At 35.9% G+C, this 17,593-nt stretch overlaps 1 long non-coding RNA gene across 2 annotated transcripts in view; it reads right to left on the bottom strand.

The window, feature by feature from the left end:
* The window catches only part of LOC144287955 (uncharacterized), a 245,867-nt gene that overhangs the window by 119,812 nt on the left and 108,462 nt on the right, over positions 1 to 17,593 (bottom strand). Inside the window, exons 5-9 of one of the 2 annotated variants that reach the window (XR_013355833.1) lie at positions 11,571 to 12,977; positions 10,407 to 10,467; positions 9,686 to 9,898; positions 8,130 to 8,255; positions 6,814 to 6,890 (exon numbers count right to left, since the gene is read on the bottom strand). This is a non-coding gene — a long non-coding RNA (uncharacterized LOC144287955). The remainder of the gene's footprint in view (positions 1 to 6,813; positions 6,891 to 8,129; positions 8,256 to 9,685; positions 9,899 to 10,406; positions 10,468 to 11,570; positions 12,978 to 17,593) is intronic. The other variant, XR_013355832.1, reaches the window with a different exon arrangement.

Here is a 17,593-nt window from a genome sequence, read left to right as displayed (position 1 = left end):
TAGTTGAGGCCAGTAACTGTACAATCCATTCTAAACTCATCTTTAAGAAGAATTTACAGTTGAACAGACCTAGGTTGCACCCTGTGTATTACTTCTAGGCTTCACAAGGGTCTAGATAGTTTCATAGGACTTGCCTGATGCACCATAATGATGAAGTAACACAGAAGGGCTTTGTGACCTTTGTGATTTTTTATTTTTTTAATTACGCGCACAAGTCACTTTTCTTGTGTGGATGACAATGCCACCTTTAACTTGATTTACATATCATTTAAGAATTACTTAGCTCGACATGACCTTTATTAAGAACCTTAGAAAGTAACATACTTTAGAGGATCTTATGTTGTTTTCACTTATGATGAGGTGTTTCAGGTCTTAGAAGAAAACACTGAGTTTGCAGGGGTTTGTTTTGGTTTTTACACAGTGCTTTAAGGAAAAACCAAATAATTCACGTTCCAAATAAAAACAAAGGTAGGAGAAAACTGCCCCTACCCTAAGATGAAATCTTCTCCATTTTAACTGCCAGTATTTTTGTTTCCTTTGAACAAATAATTGAAGTGAAATGTTAACAAAAATGCAATTAACTCTACTATGAATTGTTTTTACGTCTACTCTTAATTTCTTTTTTTTACGTGGTATGTTTGTTCCTCACTTTGAACAAGGGGGAGTGATTATATTTCCTTTTTTTAAAAAAGGGAGAGGTATACAAAAGTTCTAAAATACTGTATGGTATAGGATTGGAGTGCGTGCTGGTTTTTCATTTCTTTCTTTCTTTTTTTTTGGGGGGGGAGGCGTTAAGGGGACCAACCCTCTTCTAAATTGACACAGGCAAGACTCTTCTGTTTGGGCTATTGGAAGCCAATTCACGGCTGCATTTCTGGAGTGTATATAAAACTAACATTGTTAGGTAGTTTCACTGGCAGAGGCGCACTCATGCAAAGCAAGATGGATGGGATGTCGGTTTTCTCTATCATGGGATCTCCATTTAGTGACCCAGATGAGGACTGAGAGAACTTGTCACACAAGCATGACAGGGCCAGATATGGCTTTAAATGGAGCTCCAAATCTCATATAGATTTGAAGTTGCTGCTAGAGCACAAAATTTGTCATAAAAGACTTGTCAGTACCGAGTTCATTAAGGTAAAGGATGATAGTACTTTATCTGGACACAATTGAGCTCTCCTTTGGCGGCCTGATCTTCAGTCGCAGGAGAGTCGTGTTTTGTTTTGTTTCTTTCCTTAATGACCTTTTAAAATGATTTCATTAAGATTTTCCTGGTGCTTTAATCTTAGCTCAAAAGTTTCTTTTTTTTTTTTTTTTTTTTTTTTTTTTTTTTTTTAAATTTTTATTTATTTATGATAGTCACCGAGAGAGAGAGAGAGAGAGGCAGAGACACAGGCAGAGGAAGAAGCAGGCTCCATGCACCGGGAGCCCGATGTGGGATTCGATCCCAGGTCTCCAGGATCATGCCCTGGGCCAAAGGCAGGCGCCAAACCGCTGCGCCACCCAGCTCAAAAGTTTCTTATAGCTTTCTACCCCCCTTCATCCCATTTTACTCCTTTTTTTTTTTCTCCTTTGTTAAATTTGGAGGTGTGTTTGTGGTGTCAATTCACAGGCACTGGGTACTTGGCTGAGTCTGGAGGTGAGGTGTTAAACTGCTCAGGGCAGAACTTTAACACTGAAGGTGAAAGACAAGGCTCTTAATCACTTGCACTGTGACTGCCACACTCAAAATTTCATGGCTGCCATGAATTTTCTTTTAGTCAACGTCTAGAGATCAATACAGGTGTTCAGAAACACAAGGCTATCCCAGGTTTAACTGAGATCCTGATGTTACAGATTCACGAAGGATTTAATTCCTGATTGCAGAGAGGTTTCTAGGAAGGTAAGTCTGCTGTTTTATTCTATTTTTTAAAGATTTTATTTATTCATGAGAGACACAGAGAGAGGCAGAGACACAGGCAAAGGGAGAAGCAGGCTCCGTGCAGGGAGCCCAATGCAGAACTCGATCCCAGGACCCTGGGATCACAACCTGAGCTGAAGGCAGACGCTCAACCACTGAGCCACCCATGCGTCCCTATATCTGTGTTATATATATTAAAATATTTGATAGTTATACGCAGTATTTGGAAGTGTCTTACAGCCATTAACAATCTTTACAGTATAGATGGATGTGTGGTCATTAACAATAAGGTACAATAAGGTTTTGAGTAAAGAAGTTCTATCATCATAGAAGAGTAAGTGATAACACTGGATTTGGCATGGTGCCTTGTCCATAGTAGGTTCTCAATAAATATTTGATGAACTAATGAATAAATAGCACTCATTCCAAGAGTACCCCACCAGAGAACAAACATAGGAAATGTCAATGTTCGCTCTAATACCATGGTTAACCACAAGCACAGAAGGAAACTCAGCCCAACTGAACAAACACAATATACTTAAGACTAAAACACTTGGTAAATTCATAAATCTTGCAGGGGCCCAAAGAATTTCCTAGGAAAAAAATAATGGAAGAGTCACAGAGAAGGTACGACTTAAGATTTGATAGGTTAATAGAATTTACTAAAAGGCAAGATAACTCCATCCGTTAAGCCATATGTCTTGCAGATGAAAACGTTACCTCCTAGTGTTAGGTTCAGTATGGTGAGTGATTGTTAAATATCCTTTTCCTTTATCCTTTTTCCTATATTATTATCTATGCAATATATTACATAAATTTCATGTAGATATATACAAATTCATATATGCCTGATAAAGTTTCACTCAGTCATTGCTGCAATAATGCTGTCTACAAAAACACTGCAAATATCAGTGCCTTAAAAGAGTTTTAAAGGCACTTAAAATAAAACCTTAAAATAAATTAAAACCTTTATTCTCATGCTTATCTGACTATAGGTCAGTTATGGGTAAGTCAACCTAAGCTGAGTTCTGTTGGGTGGCTCTTCTTCCAAGTGTGAGTCAACCAGGTGTGGTCCTGTGGTATGGGTTGGTTTCAGACCTACTCTGATTTTCTCTCATCTGTCTTAGCCCAGCAAGCCAAATTCTTCTCACGGTGAATGGCAGACAGTCAAGAGGCCAATCCAAAAGCCTCTGCTTCTGTTCTAACTGTTATCATTCCTTTGGCCAAAGTAAGATATGTGTCAATGGTGCATCAAAATGTCCTCCACTCCAGCGCACCACGACAAGCACACACTTCCATGCAAGGAACCATAAGTGTGCCTACATTGCCATATTGAAGAATGAAAAAGAAAGGAACGTTGGGAGTCTTCCTTGGGAAACAATGATGGACTCTGAGCCAGCGACAAGCAAAACAGGTAGTCATTTGGGTAAGAGAAAATGGAGGGTGTAGAGAAATTTGAGACCGAGAAGTAGGTGGAATGTGTTACCCCAGGAAGCACATTTGGGGCACTGCCTGCTTTGGGAGTAGAAACACAGAAGAATTGAAATAAGAAGTCAGAGCCAAGCAAAGAAAACCTGGAATAACAATTAGTTGGGCTCAAGAACAAATCCAGATCTTGAGATTCTTCTTAGAGTGAAATGTGCATCCCTTCTATTAAATTAGTTACCCCTCCCCTGAACATAGTGTCACAAAAAAACTGCTGCTTCTTGCTTTGTAATAAATATAATTTTATTTCATGTGATAAGTAAAGTTCTAAGATGACTGACACCTATTTATAGTCTACACTTTTTGTGTGTGGCAGAAGCTATAGCTTGCATCTAACCAATCAGACATGGTAAATATGAAGGGATTTTAATGGTGTAATTAAAGTCTCTAATCAGTTTAAATTAATCAAAAGGAGATTATTCTATCCTGGGTGGGCCTGTCCTAATCAGGTGACCTCTTTTTATAGAGGATCTAAAACTGGGTCTGAAAGCAAAATACCAGATAGTGTTTCTCTCTCATCTCTGTGTGTGTGTGTGTGTGTGTGTGTCTGTGTGTGCGTGCAAGCCCGTGCATGCACATGCATGTATGGGTGTGTTCTGTTGCTGGCTTTGAGGAAGCAATATGCAATGACGTCTACCTCTGCAAATAAATTCTGCCAACATGAAGGAGCATGGAGAGAGACTCCTCCCTAGCGGTGCCTCCAGATGAGAACACGGTCTGCCTGACACCTTGAATGCAGACTTGCTGAGAGCCTGAGCAGAGAACCTAGCTACACTGTACTCCTGGCTCTGAAACTATGACGAAAAACCATGTATTGTTTTATGCCAAAACCTATTTGAATACAATGTAATGAAAGAAAATTATTTTAATATCTGTCAGAAATATTGAGAGGCAGCAACAGAAGGGTTAAATATTGGTGTGTTTCCCCCATCCCATTAACTCAAAGTATCATGTCACCCTTGTCAGATTTCCTGGGAAGCAGATTCTGAGACAAAATGCAGATGCAGGGAGATTATTATAGAGTGTTCTTGGATTCAAAACCTGGGGAAGAAAGGAAGAGATCTAGATGGACAGGGCAGAAGGAGAAGTTGTGTTTAATGTTATCTCTCTCTCTCTCTCTCTCTCTCTCTCTCTCTATTGCTACTAACATCATTTCACTTTTATTTATTTTTTATTTATTTTATTTGTTTTTATTTAAGTTTGATTTGCCAATATATAGTATAACACCCAGTGCTCACCTCAGGGGCCATCACACAGTTACCCCAACCCCCCGCCCACTTCCCCTTCCACAACCCTTTATTCATGTCCCAGAGTTAGGAGTCTCTCATGGTTTGTCTCCCTCTCTAATATTTCCCACTCAGTCTCCCTCCCCCCCGTTCCCTTAAAAATCCCTTTCACTATTTCTTATATTCCCCATAGAAGTGAAACCATACGATAATTGTTCAGTGTAATCTCAGTAGAAACCTCAGCCGGTCCTGTGGTAGCTCTAAATTGAGGTGACATTTTAGAGACATCCTAAGCTGGGGCCGAGGGTCTCACCCCCACAGAGACGGTTCATTGGATGGTGGCTACACGGGCAAGGGATGCTCCCCAGCAAAAGCCACCAGCTGAGGGCTGACATCTGGCAGCACGTACAGTAGCTGGAGGAGATGACCTTTAGTCCTAAAGGGGACAGGAAGGAGCATAACCACATTTGTGGTATAACATTTCATCTGATCATAGTTTGGGCTAACTGCATTAAGCTAGGAATCAGGAGTGTAAGGTCAATCAGTCATCATTTTCTTACTTTCTAAGACAGGAACAAAGTGACTTTATGTTCCCACTCATCTTTCTTTTGGTTTTCTCCATCTATAGAATGAAGATAACAGGAGCAAGATGCCCCTGATGTCCTCATGGGTATGTTCCTTGTGTTTAAAAAAGAAGAAAAAAAAGCTAAAAATCCTGAAAACTCTACCAGTCTTTGCAACAGGTATAATAAATATGGATTATGCTGAAATTAATAGTTATAAATTGCTATCAAAATAATGTATTTTAAAACAGTAGATTTGGGATGCCTGGGTGGCTTGATGGTTGAGCCTCTGCCTTCAGCTCAAGGCATGATCCCGGGGTCCTGGGATCAAATCCCGCATCAAGTTCCCTGCAGGAAGTCTGCTTCTCCCTCTACCTAGTGTCTGCCTCTCTCTCTGTGTCTCTCATGAATAAATAAATAAATAAAATCTTTAAAATTAAAAAAAATACAGACATAAAATTTCAAAAGGTTGCTATTGGCATAGTCAGTAATAAAGATGTATTGATATGGTAATAAAATAGTTGAGGACTAATGAAAATATAGCAAAGATAACATGTATTATGTCCTTTCTCTACCGCAAGTGCTTTTCAAAACATTAAATATATTTGACCACTTAATCCTTACAATGTCCTGTGTTGTTGTTATCATTTATCGCCATGGAAGCCAATAAAATTGCTTAGAAATATAAAACTAATAAGTTGTGGGGCCAGTTTAAAATCCTATTTTAGGGAAGCCTGGGTGGCTCAGTGGTTGAGTGTTTGCCTTTGGCTCAGGGCGTGACCCGGATTCCCAGAATCGAGTCCTGCATCAGGCTCCTTGCATGGAGCCTGCTTCTCCTCCGTCTGCCTCTTTCTGTGTGAATGAATAAATAAATAATGAATAAATAAATAAATAATGAATAAATAAATAAAATCTTTAAAAAAATCCTATTCTAGAGTAAGAGACAAAGTCACATAAAATGCACACATAGAATATATATATTACAAAAGTACCAACATAACATGGTTGGGAAGAATTTAGATTCCAGAATGTGTTAACTTAGTTTCAAATTTCAATTTTTACTTATTTGCTGTGTGACCACAAGCAAGTTTAATCAATTAACCTCAGTTACCTCATTTGTAAAATGAGAATAGCAGCACTTACCTAATTTTTATGTACAAATTAAATGAGATGTAAAACTCTTCGAACAGTGCCTAGCAAACACAAAAGTGCTGAATAAATTCCAGTAATTACTATTTCTTCATGATCTTCCCCAAATTGATTGAGTCAACAGTCTTTGTAGACACCACATAGACAAAATAAATAAATATCACTGTGTGAAAAATTAACCACTTCTAGGGCAATGTTTGCCAACAACTGCTCTTGTGACTTTCAATGTGGGGCCTAGCTCTGAAACCAGGACTGTACCTTCTGACCATAGAATCTCATATCTATGACATGTTTCTTCTAATAGTCACACTACCTGCTTCCTTGTTGTACTTCAGTTTCAACTGATCTCATGGATGATGACTGTACAGAAAACAATGAACTTACTGTGCACCAGCATTGCTGTAATCCTCAACAAGTTTATGTGATGTATTATTGTTACCCCCATTTAGCAGGCAGAAAGCTAAGGAAAAAAAATGAGGAAATGACTTACCCAGGAGTAGAAGAAATGGATCTAGACCATAGAAGCTGTTGTGCTCGTCTTAAGGGGTTCACCTCTAACTCACGTTCCTTAAAATGAACCTTAAAAATTAATTCATTTTTTAAAGCAGTTTTCAGTTTGTAGAAAAATTAAGCAGGAAGTGCACAGCTCCCAAATACCCCATTTTTCCATTCCCCCCCCCGGCATAGTTTCCCCTATTATTTAGCATCTTGCTTTAATGTGGTACATTTGTTACGATTGATGAATTAATATTGGAACATTATTATTAACCAAGATCCATAGTTTGCAGTAGGGTTTGCTTTTTGTGTTGTACATCCCATGTATTTTGACAACTGTACAATGGTATATACATTGAGCATTATGTGTCATAAAGAATATTTTCACCGCCATACAAATCCCCACAGCTTTATCTGTTTATCCTTTCTTCATTCTTTTCTAACACCTGCCCTGGTCTTTTCGCTGTCTCTGAAGTTATTCCCTTTCCACAAGTTATATAGTTGGAATCATACAGCATGTAGCCTTTTCAGATTTCTTTCTTTCACTTGACAATATACATTTGAAGTTCCTCTGTATCTTTCTATGGCTTGATATCTTATTTCTTTTTTTTTTTTTTTGATCTTATTTCTTTTTATCACTGACTAATATCCCATTGTACGGTTATGCCACAAATTATTTACCCATTCACCTATTGAGGGACATCTTGGTTGTTTCCAAATTTGGGCTAATTATGAATACAGCTGCTATATAACATTTCTGTGCAAGTTTTTGAGTGAACATAGGGTTTCCGTTCAATTGAGTAAATACTTAGGAATGTGACTGCTGGATTGTATGGTAAGAGTAATGTTTAGCTTTGTGAATAACTGACAGACTGCCTTCCAACGTGGCCAAACCACTTTGCACACCCAACAACAATGAATGAGAGATCCTGTTGCTTCACATCCTCACCAGCATTTGGTGGTGTTAGTGTTTTGGATTTTAGGCTTTCTAATAGGTGTGTAGTCATTCCTCATTGCTTTAATCTGCAATCCCCTGATGATATATGATGTTAAGTATTCTTTCATATGCTTATTTGTCATCTGTATATCTTCTGGCAAACTGTATGTTCGGACCTTTTGCCATTTTTAGCTGAGTAATTTTGTTTCCTTAGTTTGACTTTTCAAAGTTCTTTTTTTATATTTTGGATAACAGTCCTTTATCGAATGTGTCTTTTGCAAAACTTTTCCCTCAGTGTGTCATCTGTCTTTTCATTCTCTCAACAAGATCTTGTGCAGACCAGAAATTTTTAATCGTGATGAAGTCCAACTTACCATTGTTTTCTTTCATGGATCCTGCTTTTAATGTTGTATTTAAAAAGTCATCACCCAATCCAAGGTCTTGCAGGTTTTCTCCTGTGCTATCTTCCTGATTCATAGTTTTGCATTTTACATTTAGGTCTGTGAACCAACTGAGTTAATATTTGTGAAAAATCTAATGTCTAATTCATTTTTTTGCATGCAAATGCTCAGCTATTCTAGTACATTTGTTGAAAAGACTATTCTTTCCCCATTAAATCTCCTTTGATCCTTTCAAACTGAATTTTTAATCATACATATAGACCGTAATTTAAGCTAAACCATATAGAAAATAGTCTTTAAATTTAGTGGATGTCCATCTAGCTGCTATATATGATACATAACAGATATAATTTAATTTCTATAGATTTTTTAAATGTGGGGGAAAGTACAAATGCTTCAATATATAGTACTGTGGCAATTAGCCATGTGGAAGAAGCAATGTACGTCTCTATCCCAAAGACTGGAATAAATCCTGGAAATATTAATTAGATGTGATTTTTTAATAATTGGGATGAAGCCCAATAAACCTACTTTAATTAAGAAAAATATATTACACTTTTAAATAATTATTGCTCCATATTTATGGCATATTTGTCCAATATTTATTAAGATCCTATGGTGTGTAAGTTGCTCTGTTAAAAAGGCAGGTGGGAAGTGATAAATTTTTTTTTAAAAAGGAAATAGAGTCTGTTTTCCCATAAAGTTTTATAAGCTGGTGAGGAAAACAAACATTGATTTAAAACCATACAAATAAAAAAAAAATAAAAAAAAAATAAAGCCATACAAATACATCTTTGTGGTACATAGTTTAAAAAGTATCAACAGGGAATGCCAAATACAGCTTTCTTCATTTTTCTGTGATCAGATGTATTTTTCCATCAAATCTCCATTCTTTCCTTTTTTCCCCATTCTTTCCACTGTAGAAAAATGAACTACTTATATGAAGATAAATCCAATCATTTATTTATCCGTTTTTTTTTTTTCTTCAATGAATTTCAAGGCCTTTGGTCCTACTTTCTCCTTTCCTTAGAGGAGATTCTAATATAGGGGCACAGGAAAGCTGTATTTTACCCTTTGGGAATCAACCATCACCTTTATTCTTATATTCTCCCACCAGTCCTGGTATCCCCTGAGCTCTAGCCACGTCCCCACTCAAGCCCCAGCTTGGTGTTCTCTTTACTATCCTCTGCTGACATCCTTGAAGTCCATCAGCTCACTTGTGAGCTCCAAGAGAACAGTGGGACAAAGTGAAGGAAGCCAACAACAACTCTATATATATATATATATATAACAACTTGCTTAACCCTCATTATATTGCTCTGTTAAAAGCCCAGAAAGTTAAGAAGAGAGGCTAGACACATGTAGCAGAGGAACCTGTTCTTCAACGAGGAATCAAGAAAGGCTTCCTCAAGAAATTTGTGCTTGAAGTGGGATCTGAAGAATAAGTGTTATCCAGACCCATATATCCAGGATGGGGTTATATGTGAGCAAGCTGAGTTTAGATCAAATTAGTCTTTTGGCCTCCTTACCTCTTCATCAATAACTAATCTGTTGTATATGATTGATTAATCAGTGCTCGGTTCCAGCTTTCACATGTTGACAAATATATTTTGGAAGTGCTCTCTTATGGAAGGTTCATACAGGTCTTTTTCAAAGCACAACATTTAATCTCCAAATTATAGATGTTCTTTCTGAAAGCATTATTCAAAAGCATCGGTTTATGAGCTTTTTGATTGTATACCCTGTAAACCAGAAAAAAGCAACACTTGAGCATCACCCAATGATGGTTTTCTACTTTATTGGTGTAAAGTTGCCCAAAAAGGACCTGTAGTTAAAATACAAGCAATTTATCAACATCCGAGCACATTAGCTGGATTGGTAAATAAATATCTTTGACTGCTCTTGCATAATAGCAACCAACATATAGATTCATCAGTGGTAGTTCATGCTTTTCCTAACCCTAGTGAACTATTTTAACATTGAGAACTGATTTTTACCTTAAAAACATATTAACTATACTGTCTTTTGTTCAAGTCAATGGCTTAAAAAAAAACTTCCTTTTAAAGCATCCTACTGAATAGTTCTTAGGAAATTGATGCTTTACTATGCTGTCTTAGTAATCATGACTAGAAAGAGTTAAGAAAACTTAGAGAAAACACAAAGTTTTATTCCAAGGAAGAATCTGTACACTGAAAGACTAGCATTTTTTTAAAGTATAAAAATAAATAATCCTCTGTAACTCTTAATTACCTTATTTTTGAATTTAACACTTTCCTTGGTGTCCTCATTCCTGCTAAAGTCTCTTCAGAAGCTGAAATATAATTAATGGTCTTATTCATGCATTTCATATGTTTTCATTGTGCAAATAAAGCCCTAAAGTTCCTAATTAGATGAATATGATCTTTCCAAGTGGTGCATTTGGAATGGCTCTTCTGTTTGCAATGGCATTATAATTCCTAATGATAATAGTAGCCATAATCACCATATTACTCAATACCACCATGTAACTCTTTTTAGTAACATCAAATAATCTAACTTTTCCAATTTTCTTTCTACATAAAAACATTTATATTTTTACTGCCAACCATATTAGACCATGTATTTGAAACATTGCTTTTCTAGGACTGATGCCTGCATGTCATTATCATCTTGTGTCCTTGTCCCTAATAAATGTTTCCCTGTGGGGACCACATGGCACTCAAAGCTGCCTGCAGTCTTTCCAGGAGGCAAATAATTAGCCACAGAAATAATTCATTTCCAGAGGGAATTCAAATTAGCCACATTCTTATGTGTCTCTCTATGAATTTCATATCAGCTAAGTCAAATTGCTTCAGTTTGGACTTAATTCCGAGTTTCTTTTACTGGTGGACGGGAGAGCTTTAGGCAAAAAGGATGGTCTTAATCTGGGATCAGATAGATCCATGATTTTGTTTTAAAAACTGTCAAAGTACAAACTGATAGTTACCAAGGGGAGGTGGGGGAGGAGGGGTGAAACAGGTGATGGGGATTAAGGAGGGCACTTGTGATGAGCACCAGGTGTAGGGACATATGGAAGTGTTGAATCACTATATTGTACACCTGTAACTAATGTTACGCTGCATGTGGCTAACTGGAATTTAAATACAAACTTTAAAAAATTAAGTAAGCTACTTATCTTGGACTTTTAATGAGATTGGGCTTTTAAAGACAATCTGCCCATTCATTAACTTCTGGGCCCATTATGTATATAATTATATTTACAAGTAGTCAAATTAAATATAGAAATATGAATTAGAAATATAAATAAACTCTCATGTGAGTTGATGTTTGCCTCTTTTATCCTTGGAATCATTTGGTATCTAAATCTGTTTCTTTTGCCCACTTTAGAAAGTTCTGTATTTTTTACATCAATTTGACTGGCTACATTGATCTTACCTTTTGTACAGCCACTGCCTATGAAAGGAAGTATTTTAGCCTTCTATGATGCTCCTTCTGAAGGTGGCAGATTGATATTTATTACGATTTTACTAGATTTGCAGTGCTTTGTCCAATCTTCAAGAACCCACTGGTTTCCTTTTTCTTTCTTTCTTCTCTTTAAACTGTTCTTTTTCTAATTCATTGATTAAATTGTCCTATCTTTTGCTGTCTGTACACTACACACTCTTTACCACCTTGAGTTCTATTCCTGCCATTGAGCCTTCAGTTGCTTTGGATCTTATATCATGAACCTTTTTCTTTGCATCACTAGCTTCTTTGCTGAGGGAATACACTCTTTATGATGTATTCTGATGCCTTGTGTCTTTCTGAAGCTTTCTCTCTCTCCTTCTGTGTTGTAGGAGAAATTATTTATCTAACCCACAAGAAAATCTATTTTTTTGGATAGGAAATGGCTAACTTCTGTGTAGTTCCACAAAGAAGACAGTTCTCATCAAGAAACTAAGAAAATCCTTTATTTATATGTTCTCTGTTTCTTTAAATCAAAGTAGCCATATATCAAAGGCCTACGGCTGGCAGAGAACAAGAGAAACACTCTCTCAGCACTTTTATCTTTAACTCGTTACTGTCCATTAAATATACGTTATATAATTATAATGTAATCTATAACACGATGGATGAACACTACATGAGAATAATGTAAATTAAGCTGAACTTGATGCAAATAAGGTAGTGGACCTCAAATTCAATGTTTTCTGTTTTACTTTCATTAACATTCTTTTGGTTTTATTTCAATGAATTTTATCTCCTCTGTGTGTGTGTGTGTGTGTGTGTGTGTGTGTGTGTGTGTATGTGTGTCTCATTCTCTCTTTCTCTTAGATAAACTTGCAGGTAAAATAATGCTAAGATCCTTGATAACCACCAAGGAAGTTTAATTAAAAGAAAACTTCAGGGAGATAGGTGCGATTTCCACACAAGGAATGGATTTCTGTCAAGTGAACAAGTATCTATGATCAAAATGTCTTATTACCTGTCTTCTTTCTCCTCTCACTATTTCCCCCACACCATCTCTCTCTCTTTCTCCTCTTAAGTGTGGGAGTCATTAGTGTTCTTCACAATACCTACAATGTTCATTCTTGTAGGCACATGCAGAGTAGAATGTCTTGTTTCCATGTTCTTTGAAGTTTGCAGTGGCCATTAGACCTGCTTTGGCCAGGTTTAACTTCTGTACATACTTTAAAGAGCCAATGGGATAATTTGCCACATAATCTCTTTCTCTGTTAGTGCAACAGGGAACAGAAACATTCAAAATGGTAGCTTTTTCATGGGCTCTGGCTATGGAGTGGTGATGATGACTTTGAGCAAAGGTTCCAATTGAACTTCAATGGGTAACAATCAAGATAAACCCTAAAAGAAGGAAGTTAAAACAGCACATAATGCAAACAGCAGAGATAATCATCATCAATAATAGATTATGTAACTTTTGTATTCACATAATCTGTGTGAATAGTATGTATATTTATAGCACAAAAATATATTCATACCATATATATATATATATCCCATATAAAGAATAATAACATAATGTCAAAATGGCCTGCTCTTCTGTGTACAAAGAAGATCATTTCAAAGAAGTAAATAGTCTTCTATTATGTAACATTAATAAAGTAAGGTCTTCCATCGTATGACTATATTCTCATATATTTTAATTATTATTTATTGTTGGTTTTTGTTTAAGCCTATTTGGTCATTTTTAAACATTGTGATAATAAACACATTTTTATAAGTATTCTAGCTTCAAAATATTTGCACAAAGCATAATTATTTTCTCTGAGGATAAATTTCTACCTGTAGAGTTTCTGAGTCAATACATATGCAAAATGGTGTTTTCTTATATGTAAAAATAACATTTTTGAAATACAAAAATTTGTCCTTTTACTAACTACATGAGGTTTTAAGATTTCCTACAATCTTACTAAAAACAGAAACTGGGGTGCTTTGGTGGCTCAGTCGGTTAAGCATCTGCCTTTGCCTCGTCATGATCTTAGGTTCCTGGGATCAAGCCCCACATGGGGCTCCCTTCTCAATGGGGAGCCTGCTTCTCCCTCTCACTCTGCTGCTCCCTTTGCTTGTGCACACTTGTTCTCTCTCTGTCAAATAAATAAATAAAATCTTAAAAAAAAAAAAAACAGAAACAAAAACCCAAATCTTTCTTAGCTGTTACCAGTTTTACTAATGAAAATAGTTTTAGAGTCTTGAATTTATTTTTATTTATTTAAATACTGGTTTGGTATATGCAGTTTTACATTTTTATTTTTCTTTTGTCTGCTAGGTGTGATACAACTATATGCATCATTTTCTGGGGGTAAACTAGTAAAAATAAAACTTTCTTCCACTGAGAGAGTAAATATTGAACTATTCTGGAAGTGAAGATACTTAGTCATACAATCTGTATGCTGATACAATACACACAGTCAACTTCTCCCTTTAGGCTATAAAATTAAGATACAATATAAATTGTGTTTTCACTAAGATATCTTTTAACTGTCTCCAAGAGATTTTCTGAAGACAAAACTGGTTTGCATTTTTATGATTGTTGGTAAAATAGTATCACATTTTTTTTTTTTTTAAAGATTTTTTTTATTAATGATAGTCACAGAGAGAGAGAGAGAGAGGCAGAGACACAGACAGAGGGAGAAGCAGGCTCCATGCACCGGGAGCCTGACGTGGGATTCGATCCCGGGTCTCCAGGATCGCGCCCTGGGCCAAAGGCAGGCTCCAAACCGCTGCGCCACCCAGGGATCCCTAGTATCACATTTTTATTTGATCAAAACTAGCATTGAATTTATCAAAGCAAACTGAATTTGTTTGAACTCTTCATGACAAATTTGATTTGTTTTAATTTTTTATAATTGAATTTTAGTAATGTTGAACTATTTTCTCTCTAGAGAACAGAACCATGACTACAAAACTCCAACAGTGTCATTTAATAATCTGAAAAGCAGCTCATTTTCACTATACCAGTAGGTACAGGATCAAATGAGTTATCTGAATGACGGATTTTTGACAATGATTGTTAGAGTTCTAGGTGATAATTGTCTGACTCCTTTTCTACCTGTGGATACAATCAGAAATAGAAAATGTGAGTTTGAGAAAAATAAAAAGAAAATTGAGGTAAATTTAGGTAATCGCAAATCTGTTTCAAGCAAGATACATGAAACAAAGGCATAGATCATCAAAACCTTAGTGTAAATCATGAGTAAAAGAAAAAGGGAGACTCTCCTACAATATGAAATATAGCCAGATCTTCAATCTGTACCTTGGTCAAAAGATCACAGTCCAGAAATAAAAATTAATTTCAAGAATAATTATTTGCTTGAATCAAATTCCATAAACGGCATTTTCTTTCCTGATCACCTTCGTTATACAGCACAGCAGCTACGCTAACACATCTGTCATACATAACATCACTACCCTAGCCCTAGTCCAGCACTTTTCTTTGGCATTCTTCATCTCGTTTTCTGTTGATTCTGACTACAACACAAGAAACAATGTCTCTTCAGGAAGGATCTGCCTCAAAATTAAGGCAGGAGAAGAAATTGATTGGACCAAACTAGAATCTTCTCTGGCAGATGGATCACAGAGGTCATATTGTGATTATTCCAGATGAATAGATAGGTCTTTAGTTGAGAAAGTGATATTGCTACTTAATACCCAAGGAAATCTCCCAATATTGTTACATAGAAAAGTGAGGTAAATATTTTGCATGCTACCTGAGAGTCCAAAATGGACTTTATACCAAAGGGCAATGAATCAGATTGAGAATATGAGGGCATATAATTTCTTTAGAGGAATAACGAATTCTTAAGCAAACCAGAAATAGCCAGCCATTTTAGGGCAGTAAGTGTCATCATTTGTGTTCATTGCCTTATTAACTTTTATATTTTGAAGCATCTATGTGAGAATATGTGAAAATTAAAATAATTATCTAAGAAAAATAACTAATAAGTAGGGAAAATGTCATCATAGGTGTACTAGTCAGAAATGAATAAACTGTGCTGAAGTAGCAAGAAACTTGCAGCTCTTAATAAACTAACTTAAGTTTATCTCTTACACAGAACCTATCACAGTCTGGGCATCTGGTCTCCATGCACTAACTCAGAGATCCAGGATGCTTCAGTTGTAGCTGAATCACCTCCACAAAACTCAGAGAAGGGGAATCTGAAGGGCATTTCCTTTCTTCATCATGGTCACGAGATACATTTTTTCTGCTCACATTGCATTAACAAAAGCTGATTATTTGGTCTCATCTAAACTCAAGAAGGGGAAAAAAAAACTCAAGAAGGAGAAAATTATAGTTTTCCATGTGTAAAACACAGATAAATATAAGATAATTCATGATAAATATCCAACACAGTGTCTGTCAAAATGCAAATATCTTGGTAATTATAATGAGGATATATGCATTTAAAAAATCTAATTTCTCTGAAATTTATATATATATACATATATATATATAATTATTGGAATTCTATGCTAAAATATCAATAGTGATTTCCGGATGCAGTGATTGTTTTTTACTTCTTTTATCTTTGAGCGATTTTGGCACAGTATATAACTTCTATACACAGAGCAGTTGGAATGTGTATATAATTACTTTTATATAAATGCATATATATGTATATATAGAATGAAATCTTTTAATTTTCCTCTCTATGTTTAATTTATTAAATATGAATGTGAACAAATGCTTCTGAATACTTTTTTTATTTATTCTGGAAAAGTGCCTCTCAAATATATAGTGGTCTCCAAAATTTATAATTTTGGCAAGTAATGTCCTACTTAATTCATTGATTTGTTTGGTTAATATTTATAAATATCCTCTTTGTACCAGGCACTATTCTAATACTGAGTATTCAAGATGGGAGGGGGGATTAGGAGTCCCCATAGAATTTACATTCTAGTGAAAGAAGGATATAAAATAGACTAGAAAAAAATCAGCATATAGGATGCTAAAAGTGCTAATGAAAGAAATAAAACAGGTAACAGATAAAACTGCAGAAGTGGTAGAAGGAAGGAATTCAATGTTAAATAGTATGAAAAGGGAAGATCTCTTCATCAAGTTGATTTCTGAGTAAAGAATTTAACATTACAAGAAAGTCAGGCTATGTGGATATCTGTGGAGAGAGCATTCCAGACAGAAAGACCAACAAGAAAAAAAAATGACCTGAGGCAGAACATAGGTAAATGTTGCAGGAATAGGAATGAGGCCAATAAAGACAGAGAAGAAAAAGCCAGGGAAAGTCACAGAGTTAGAGGTCAAGGAGGTCAGGCATGTGGCAGTATATTCTCTGGGATCTTGTAAGCCATGACAATGAGTTTGGCTTTTTGAATTGAGAAGTCCTAGGAGAATTGTAAGCAAAAGAAGAGATCATATATATTCTGGATCACTCTGGCTGCTGTGTGCAAATCTATGTTCAAGAGAGCCAAGAGCAAAAAAAGAAAAAAAAAAAAAAAGAGGGCCAAGGACAGAAGCAGGGAGGTCAGTTGGGAGGAAGAATCGAGATAAGAGATGATGCTCTCTCCAACTAGAGCGATAGCAATGGAGGTGGAGAGATGATCGGATTATTGATTGATTTTTGAAAGCAAAGTCAAAAGGATTTCGGTGACATATCACACTTGGATGTGAGAGAAAGATTTGCTCACCAGAAAGAACAGAATTCTCCAATACATAAAAGGAGAAGACCACCAAGGCAGGCTTGAGGCACAAATGCAAGAGGCATTCTTACATGTTATGATAGGAGTCCCTAACAAAATAATCGCGCAAAGGTGTTCAAAAAGCATCTAAATACACTAGTCTGCGTTTTCAGGAGGTGGTAATTGCCCTGAAACTATAATAAAAGAATGAATCAATGCTTATAATGCACTTATCATATATCAGGAACTATCTTTTCTATTATATGTATGAATTATTTTTTTCATACAAAATTCTCATGAGATAGATACTATTATCAATATTTTAT

The sequence above is a fragment of the Canis aureus genome, chromosome 17, assembly GCF_053574225.1.
Source record: "Canis aureus isolate CA01 chromosome 17, VMU_Caureus_v.1.0, whole genome shotgun sequence".
NCBI classification, from domain to species: Eukaryota; Metazoa; Chordata; class Mammalia; order Carnivora; family Canidae; genus Canis; species Canis aureus.
This window is presented reverse-complemented; position numbering and strand designations above follow the sequence as displayed.